The sequence below is a fragment of the Pinus tabuliformis genome, chromosome 1_1 (genome assembly GCF_031772625.1).
Source record: "Pinus tabuliformis cultivar Carrire ecotype Pingquan chromosome 1_1, CPIR1, whole genome shotgun sequence".
In the NCBI taxonomy this organism is placed as follows: domain Eukaryota; kingdom Viridiplantae; phylum Streptophyta; class Pinopsida; order Pinales; family Pinaceae; genus Pinus; species Pinus tabuliformis.
Window position 1 is genome coordinate 904,262,302 of NC_142297.1, and position 8,766 is coordinate 904,271,067.

Consider the following 8,766-nt stretch of genomic DNA (forward strand, 5'->3'; position numbering starts at 1 on the left):
TAAAAAATTTACTTGTGGTCAAATCTAGAGCATTCTAGAAGATGGTTTGACGTGTATTGAGCGCCTCCAGATGGTTCATGCACCCCAAAGAAAGAGGAACTTATCCCATGAAGGGGGGAGCTATCCCATTGAAAGAGGGGCTTATCCCATTCATGGTGGACCTAATTAACTTCCTCTAAAGCACTATAAATACAGGCATTGGGCCAGAGGGAGGAGGGGTTCAAAGTTGAACATTCCTAAGGGTAGATGCTGCTGGAATTAGGACTTCCTTGTAGAAGCTTGTGAGGAGAGATTCCCATCCTTTCTTGTTTCATTTGGAAGTGGGTGAGCTGATCAAAGTAAAGGAGAACTCTTGTTGGACCCTGGGAGGGACCTGCACAACACCAAGGCTCAGGTTGTAATGGTTTCTTTTGTTTCCTATTAATACAAATAAGTCCATTCTTCTCAACAATTTGTTATTTATGAGTTGTTTCATATACTCCTTGGTCTGTATGTTAAATATGTTTTATTTTATGAGATATTCAGGTGCTATTTAATCGTTTGATTGTTAGTGAATGCAGGTTTCGAAGAGAAGGAGGAGCTCATCCAGATCGACAAGGCTGGACTACTACAACAGCGTTGGACTACAGGTAGGATCTAAACACTTGATTTCTTATATGGTAAATGCATATTTAGAGAAGGATTGTTCTTAATTGTCTTGTTTGTCACTAGAAAGCCTTAAGCTTCTAGGGAGGTTGGTTTTGTCCGCAAGATCGACTCTTTCCGCATGACAGCTATTAATCTTTTTAACGAGTTTAACGACAAAGATAACTCGGTCCTTTTCAATTTTAGAGAGTCTGAAAAGGTACGTAAAGGTAACTCCAACGAGCCGAAGGGATGAATTTTCGATAGCTTTAACGAGCCGAACAAAACAAGCACTTGATCTTTTGTGTAATAATCCCTCAGGTCCAAAAAGATTAAAATCTAGATGAGGGATAGCACTTCCTGTCCCTTTATCGAGCTGGGAGGCCAAGGACTCGGCAATCTTTTCATATTTTACGAGTCAGTTGAAAAGAGCTTAAAGAAGACTCGTCTTTTGAGGAACGAGTGATAAAACGGGTAGCAGCTGATTCCAGGTAATGTTTGGAATTTTCCAATCACGGCAGTGTCACAAGGATGGCTAGTGAAATCACTCTTCCCAGCTGTTCCTCAAAATGGGTAAACAATCAAGTGGAGGTGAATGATCGGCCAATAAAAAAGTGGAGGTGACAGTGCAAACACGACCAAGGCTTTAATGGCTGAAGTACTTCATTCACGGTGGTTATTTACCGGGGAATAGTTCATTTTTTAACGATCTTAAAAGCGGGTGGAAACATTTGCTCGATGCGGGTTTATTTTTTAACGAGCTTGAACCTTGCGGTAACACTGCTCGATGCGTGTTTATTTTTTAACGAGCTTGAACCTTGTGGTAACACTGCTCGATTAGATGGTCTTGTTTTTATCTTACCATAAATAGCTTTGTCCTTTCAAAGATCGTACTGTATTTTCAACTGCTTCATCAAACTAGTCAGAAATGAACAATATTTGCTTGAAAACGAGTTAAAACACTAATATTTTACATTGAACTACGGAAAAGTAATTAAAAAGTCTTTTTTACCTCTCATTTTACCATTTCATTTGAACTTGGTTTGTTGGAGCTTTGGAGGTGCTTTTCCCCCTCGATTTTCATCAGCTGATTTCGGGAGATTCTGTGGACGATTCTCGGCGCCGTCTAGACCAGGTAGGAGCTAAACCTGAGCTCTTTCATTTCATGGTTTCCATTTTGCATTTTGAGCTTGATTCCTAGCTTTTCTGAGCCCCTGGGGTTTAAGGAACTTGTTCTGCCATCAACGCACCCTCAGTGTATCGAAACCTACGTTGAATGTTGGCCTGTCTAAAGGCTATCTGACATTCAATGCACCTAGAACACTGCTGCAGGTGCGTTGGGCGCAAAAAGGGAATTTGATGCACAATTTTTGATGGAATTTTTGCCTGTTTCTCACCAAAATCAGGACCTAACTCCTCTTTTATTTGTTTTTCAAAGATCTTTGGAGTAAGATGACCATTACATGGCAAGAACGTGAGCATGAAGAAGAGGACATGCTTGCCCTACATGATCCAGTTACAGTGAATGCGCTGCGAAATTGTGGCTTGCTGAAGTTCTTCCGCATTTCTAGCATGAGACAACAGATCAACTTACTGCAGTATTTGCTCGATGCTTGGGATCCTACCAATCAGGTTTTCCAGATCAGGGGAAAATCTATCCCCTTGACTGCAGTAGACATCTATTTCTTGACTGGCTTGTCGAGGCGGGGTGCCCCCATCTCTTTGTCAGGTTCGGCTCGAGGAGGCGATTCTGTGAGAGATTATGTCCGCCGGTACTGTAGAGAAGGATCTCAGCCGAGTAAAGATGGCAAGATCATCATCCGTGATGTCACTGAATAGAGCAGTTCTAAACAGACACTGATGTTTTAGTGGGATAGAGCAGTTCTAAATAGACATAGGCAAGATTATGTCTTTGAGTTTTCTTCCAAGTTTTACCCCAGTGAAGTCGCCATTTTGTTACCAGGAAAAGTGTCTATTTAGAACTGCTCTATCCCACTAAGGTGTGATAGCTGCCTTAGAAACAAACAAAGAAAAACTATGTATAACTCATAAACACTTTTCCAAAATAAACACTTTAGCGAAAACAAAAGCATAACGAAAGCATACTGGTTACCATTACGCATAGTAACGCTTGAGGTACAACCCATTACGAGGTTGCGCTAGTGGAATTCCGTCATAATCCATTAACTCGTAGGCTCCTTTTGCTAACACTCGTTTAACAATATAGGGGCCCATCCATAAAGACTTAAATTTACCTGCTCCCAATTTATCGGATTCTTGGTCGTAAAGCAAGACCAAGTCACCTTCTGAGAAGACACGGGGTTTGACATTTTTGTCAAACTGCGCCTTGACTTGTTTCTTATGGGCTTCGTTAGCCAAAGCGGCATCACGACGGGTTTCATCCAATTGGATTAATTCCAAGAAACGAGCCTCTTCTTCTGAAGTTCCGGGGAGGAGATCAATTGCGAGTTTGAGAGACGAGATTTCACACTCGATTGGTAAGACTGCTTCCAGGCGATATACCAGTTGGAAGGGTGTGAACCCGGTTGAATTCCTTACCAATGTTCGGTAAGCCCACAAAGCTGAGTACAGGATTAGGTGCCATCTTCTTTTATGAACTCCGATCATCCTTTGCAGCATGCATTTCAGGACCTTGTTGATCGCTTCAACTTGTCCGTTGGCTTGCGGATAATATGGAGTAGAGCTGTTGTGAGACAACCCTAGTTTGGCAGCTAACTCGACCATCATGTGATTGCGAAAATGCGATCCATGATCTGTGACTATAGCCTGTGGTACGTCGAATTTGGCGACTACATGATTGAAAAAGAAGACGGCAGCTGTTTCACCAGTATTATCTAATGTAGGCATCGCCTCGGCCCATTTGGTAAAATAGTCAACTGCGACTATGATATACCCATGCCCCCCGGTCGAGGTGGGGTTACATGTCATGAAATCGATGCCCCATTTGGCGAATGGCCCAACAGCAACTATTGGATGTAGAGGTGCGGGTGGTCTTCTGGTTTTTCTATCAAAAATTTGACAAGCATGGCAACTTCTGACTGCGGTTATGCAATCTTTGAACATTGTTGGCCAGAAGTATCCTGCTCGTAAAATGTTTTGTGCTGTAGCATATCCAGATTGATGCCCCCCACACGTGCCTGAATGACACTCATTCAGGACTTTTTCGCCCTCCTCATGGGTGAGGCACCTTCTCAGAACTGTATCGATACCACGACGGTAAAGTGTATCACCGACGATCATGTAGTCTTTTTCTTGGTATCGAATACGTTTTTGTTCAGAGTGGGAGGTGTTTGGCCTAAATTTTTGGCTTTGGAGATAATGATTATATCCCCATACCACTCATTGCTTGTAGATATCAGAAACAAACTTTCATCTACGATTGATTCTTCGGATGTTTCATCGTTGGACGACGATGGGAGATCGCACAATAATTCTACGAAAACTAGAGCTTTCTTTGACTTGGATTTTACAAATTCCAGATCAAACTCTTGTAGGATTGTTATCCATTTTGAGTATTTGCCCCCCAGTAACTGTCGCGATAATATATAAGTCATGGGGTTGCAATCTGACAGAATGGTAGTTTTCCGAAAGATGACATAGTGTCGAAATCTTTGTATCGCTTGAATAGCTGCAAGCGCTAGCTTTTCAACGTAAGAATATTTGCTTTATGTATCATTTAAGTTTTTACTTAAATAATATATAGGATGCTCAATTCCATCGACTTGAACTAAAACCATTGCGATGGTCGTATCTGCTGCAGCCAGATACAGGTTAAAATCTCTTTGATAATCAGGGGTGTACATTAATGATGCTTTCATTAGGGAATCTTTTAAAGCATCAAAGGAAGCTTGCGCAACCTGATCCCAGAAAAAGGGTACATCCTTTTTCAAAAGACATGTATAACCTTTAGCAAGTTCAGCGTAATTTGGAATGAACCTCCTTAGAAAGTTTGCTTTCCCTTGGAGTTTCTGAATCTGAAGCAAATTCGAAGGTGGAAGCAAATTTATGATTTCCTGGACCTTACATGGGTCGAGACGAATTCCATCCTTGGAGACTACAAAGCCAAGTAAATGACCAGAACTGACGTAAAATACACATTTGTGCGGATTGAGTCGTATCTTGTAGTGTCGGCAACGTAGAAATATTGCTCTTAAATGCTGCGAATGATCAGTCCGCTTTCGCGAATGAGCCGGAAGGTCGTCGAGGTATGGTTGAATGATGTTTTTGATGTCATGGAAGGCATAATTCATTGCCCTCTGAAATGTCGCCCCTGCGTTCTTTAAACCAAAGGGTAATTTTCGATATGCGAATGTGCCCCACGGACAAATAAATGCAGTCTTTGACTGGTCCTGTGGGCGGATATTTATTTGATTATACCCAGAGAATCCATCCATGAATGAAAAGATTTCGCATCTGGCGCATTCATCAATTATCTGGTCAATGAAGGGTGTAGGGTAGTTGTCTTTTGGACAAGCTTGATTTACATCCCTATAATCGACGCACACTCTAATTGTCCCTTGTTTTTTCATAACAGGGACAATATTCGATACCCAATCGGTTAGAGGAACTGGGTAGATTAAACCAGCATGGAGAAGTTTTTCGACTTCTGCCTTAATGGTAGCGGCTTTCTTGGGGTGCACCTGTCTTAGCCGTTGTCGTACTGGTTTGACATCTGGATACATCTTAATTTCGTGTTCAACGATACTCGAGTCAATGCCTGGCATTTCACTGTATGACCAAGCAAAGACATCTCTGAATTCGCGAAAAAGAGCGTTATATATTTCCAGTTCTGAAGGAGAACAACATTTGCCAACATAAATATTCTCTACAACATCTGTTTTGGTCGAGATATTTATGGCTATAGTCTCTTCAATGTTGGACAAGTTTCACTCGGAATCCACCGTATTTACAGTATTTGACAGAAAATCAAAGACTGAAGGATGATAAAGGTCATTTTGAGTATCTTCTCCATAATCCGGAAGAAGAGAACGATGGTGGGAATCATTCCATGGTGCTCCTTCAGTTACCATAGATTGGACAATTCCTTCGTCAGTGACATGCACTCGCGACCAAGGATCTGAATGAGTACCATATTCTCTAGACCTATCTATCCAAACGCTTGATGCGCGTTGATTTGGGTTTGCCTCCCATGCTAGGAATATTGATTGCTATAATATTTCCATTGGGCTTGGGGGCAAAACCACTGCATTACCCATGTCGATATCGTTTCCTGAGATCTTTAAAGAAGATATCATGTTGCAGGTTCCTATCGACGCTACTTCCGCCATCCTAACAAAAGTAAACAGAATAGCCCTAAGGGACCTGTCAGTGACATCACGGATGATGATCTTGCCGTCTTTACTCGGCTGAGATCCTTCTCTGTAGTACCGGCGGACATAATCTCTCACAGAATTGCCTCCTCGAGCCGAACCTGACAAAGAGATGGGGGCACCCCGCCTCGACAAGCCAGTCAAGAAATAGATGTCTACTACAGTCAAGGGGATAGATTTTCCCCTGATCTGGAAAACCTGGCTGGTAGGATCCCAAGGATCAAGCAAATACTGCAGTAAGTTGATCTGCTGTCTCATGCTAGAAATACGGAAGAACTTCAGCAAGCCATAATTCCGTAGCGCGTTCACTATAACTGGATCATGTAGGGCAAGCATGTCCATTTCTTCATGCTCACGTTCTCACCATGTAATGGTCATCTTACTCCAAAGATCTCTGAAAAACAAACAAGAGAGGAGTTAGGTCCTGATTTTGGTGAGAAACAGGCAAAAATTCCATAAAAAATTGTGCATCAAATTCCCTTTTTGCGCCCAACGCACCTGCAGCAGTGTTCTAGGTGCGTTTAATGTCAGATATCCTTTAGACAGGCCAACATTCAATGTAGGTTTCAATACACTGAGGGTGCGTTGATGGCAGAACAAGTTCCTTAAACCCCAGGGGCTCAGAAAAGCTAGGAATCAAGCTCAAAATGCAAAATGGAAACCATGAAATGAAAGAGCTCAGGTTTAGCTCCTACCTGGTCCAGACGGCGCCGAGAATCGTCCACAGAATCTCCCGAAATCAGCTGATGAAAATCGAGGGGGAAAAGCATCTCCAAAGCTCCAACAAACCAAGTTCAAATGAAATGGTAAAATGAGAGGTAAAAAACACTTTTTCATTACTTTTATGTAGTTCAAAGTAAAATGTTAGTGTTTTAACTCGATTTCAAGCAAATATTGTTCATTTCTGACTAGTTTGATGAAGCAGTTGAAAATACAGTACGTTCTTTGAAAGGACAAAGCTATTTATGGTAAGATTAAAACAAGGCCATCTAATCGAGCAGTTTTAGCACATAGTTCAAGCTCGTTAAAAAATAAACATAAAACATGAGCAAATGTTTCCACCCGCGTTTAAGCTCATTAAAAAATGAACTATTCCACGGTAAATAACCACCGTGAATGTAGTACTTCAGCCATTAAAGCCTTGGTCGTGTTTGCACCGTCACCTCCACTTTTTCATTGGCCGATCATTCACCTCCACTTGATTGTTTACCCATTTTGAGGAACAGCTGCGAAGAGTGATTTCACTAGCCATCCTTGTGACACTGCCATGATTGGAAAATTCCAAACCTTACCTGGAATCATCTGCTAGCCGTTTTTATCACTCGTTCCTCAAAAGACGAGTCTTCTTTAAGCTCTTTTGAACTGACTCGTAAAATATGAAAAGATTGCCGAGTCCTTGGCCTTCCAGCTCGTTAAAGGGATAGGAAGTGCTATCCCTCATCTAGATTTTAATCTTTTTGGACCTGAGGGATTATTGCACAAAAAGATCGAGCGCTTGTTTTGTTCGGCTCGTTAAAACTATCGAAAATTCATCCCTTCTGTATTGTTTTATACTTTTTCGGACATAAGGGATTAGATGACGAAAAAGGAATTTTGGAGTTACCTTTACGTACCTTTTCAGACTCTCTAAAATTGAAAAGGACCGAGTTATCTTTGTCGTTAAACTCGTTAAAAAGATTAATAGCAACAAACTTTTCTTTAGACGAGAACGAGTTTCACTATCGCTAGGCTCGTTAAAACATAGCGATGGGTTTGCCCGAAGGGCAAATTATAGAACAAGCATATGCTATCCTCCTCAAGCTTGAAAAAAATAAAGAGGTACTGGTCAGCAATGACTGGGGAAAAATTAGGAAGAAAACTCAAAGAATCTTTATTGGTAGCAATTCGCTCTTGAACATGATACTTCCACTTCACGTCCGAGTCGGGTTGGGTTGTTTCATTCACCGGTCACATCGCCATGGTCACACCATACCATCCACATTTGGGGTTAATGCTACCAATCCATCACATCAGTGTCACTGACATGTTCAAGAGAAGTCATCCAGAGAAGCCACTTGTGTCCCACCCACCACCATACATTATACTCCATTTTTTCATGACCGCCACCCTGAACCGTATATCATCATATCGTTTTCACCTCCATCAAAATCATTTGCTCCGTTCCGTGTCATTGATGTGGGATTGATTAAGGCCCTCCTGTGACGGATCACTTCTTGTCGACATCAGCTCATTATCCAAGAAGTTGGTCTAGGAACACCCCATTCAGTACTTTGAAGCTTGCATGCCTCAATGGCAAGTTTCTCACTTCCGGCGACAGGTTTACATCAATGACCTTCCACCGAAAGATTTTGCGTGGTGTTCGACGCCAAGTCCTTTATTCACACCACGTGAATTGTACTGCTGTACCTTGAGGATCATTATCATTATCGGTGAATCCTCTCGCGCTTCTTAACAGTTTACATCATTGACTGGTAATCAAGCGATGTCTTTCCATGTTCGACTTCAGAACATTTCTCACATGGATCGACTTGTACTTCGAGTGAAGATCGGACGAGATTGAAGACCCCGGATCTAGTTTCATCCATTCGGGCTGCGATATGTATCCAGGGAAATAAAGACATTAAATGTACAGCATTGCAGCACAGATAATCATCCTACCAAAAGGATGATGGCTCTATCAGAATCATCTGTCTACAATCAGACGATTGTCTATCCTATGTACATGAAAATGAATTTATAAAGTTGAGCATGGGAATGCCCACCTCAGCTAGATCATGAAAAACAGTATGAA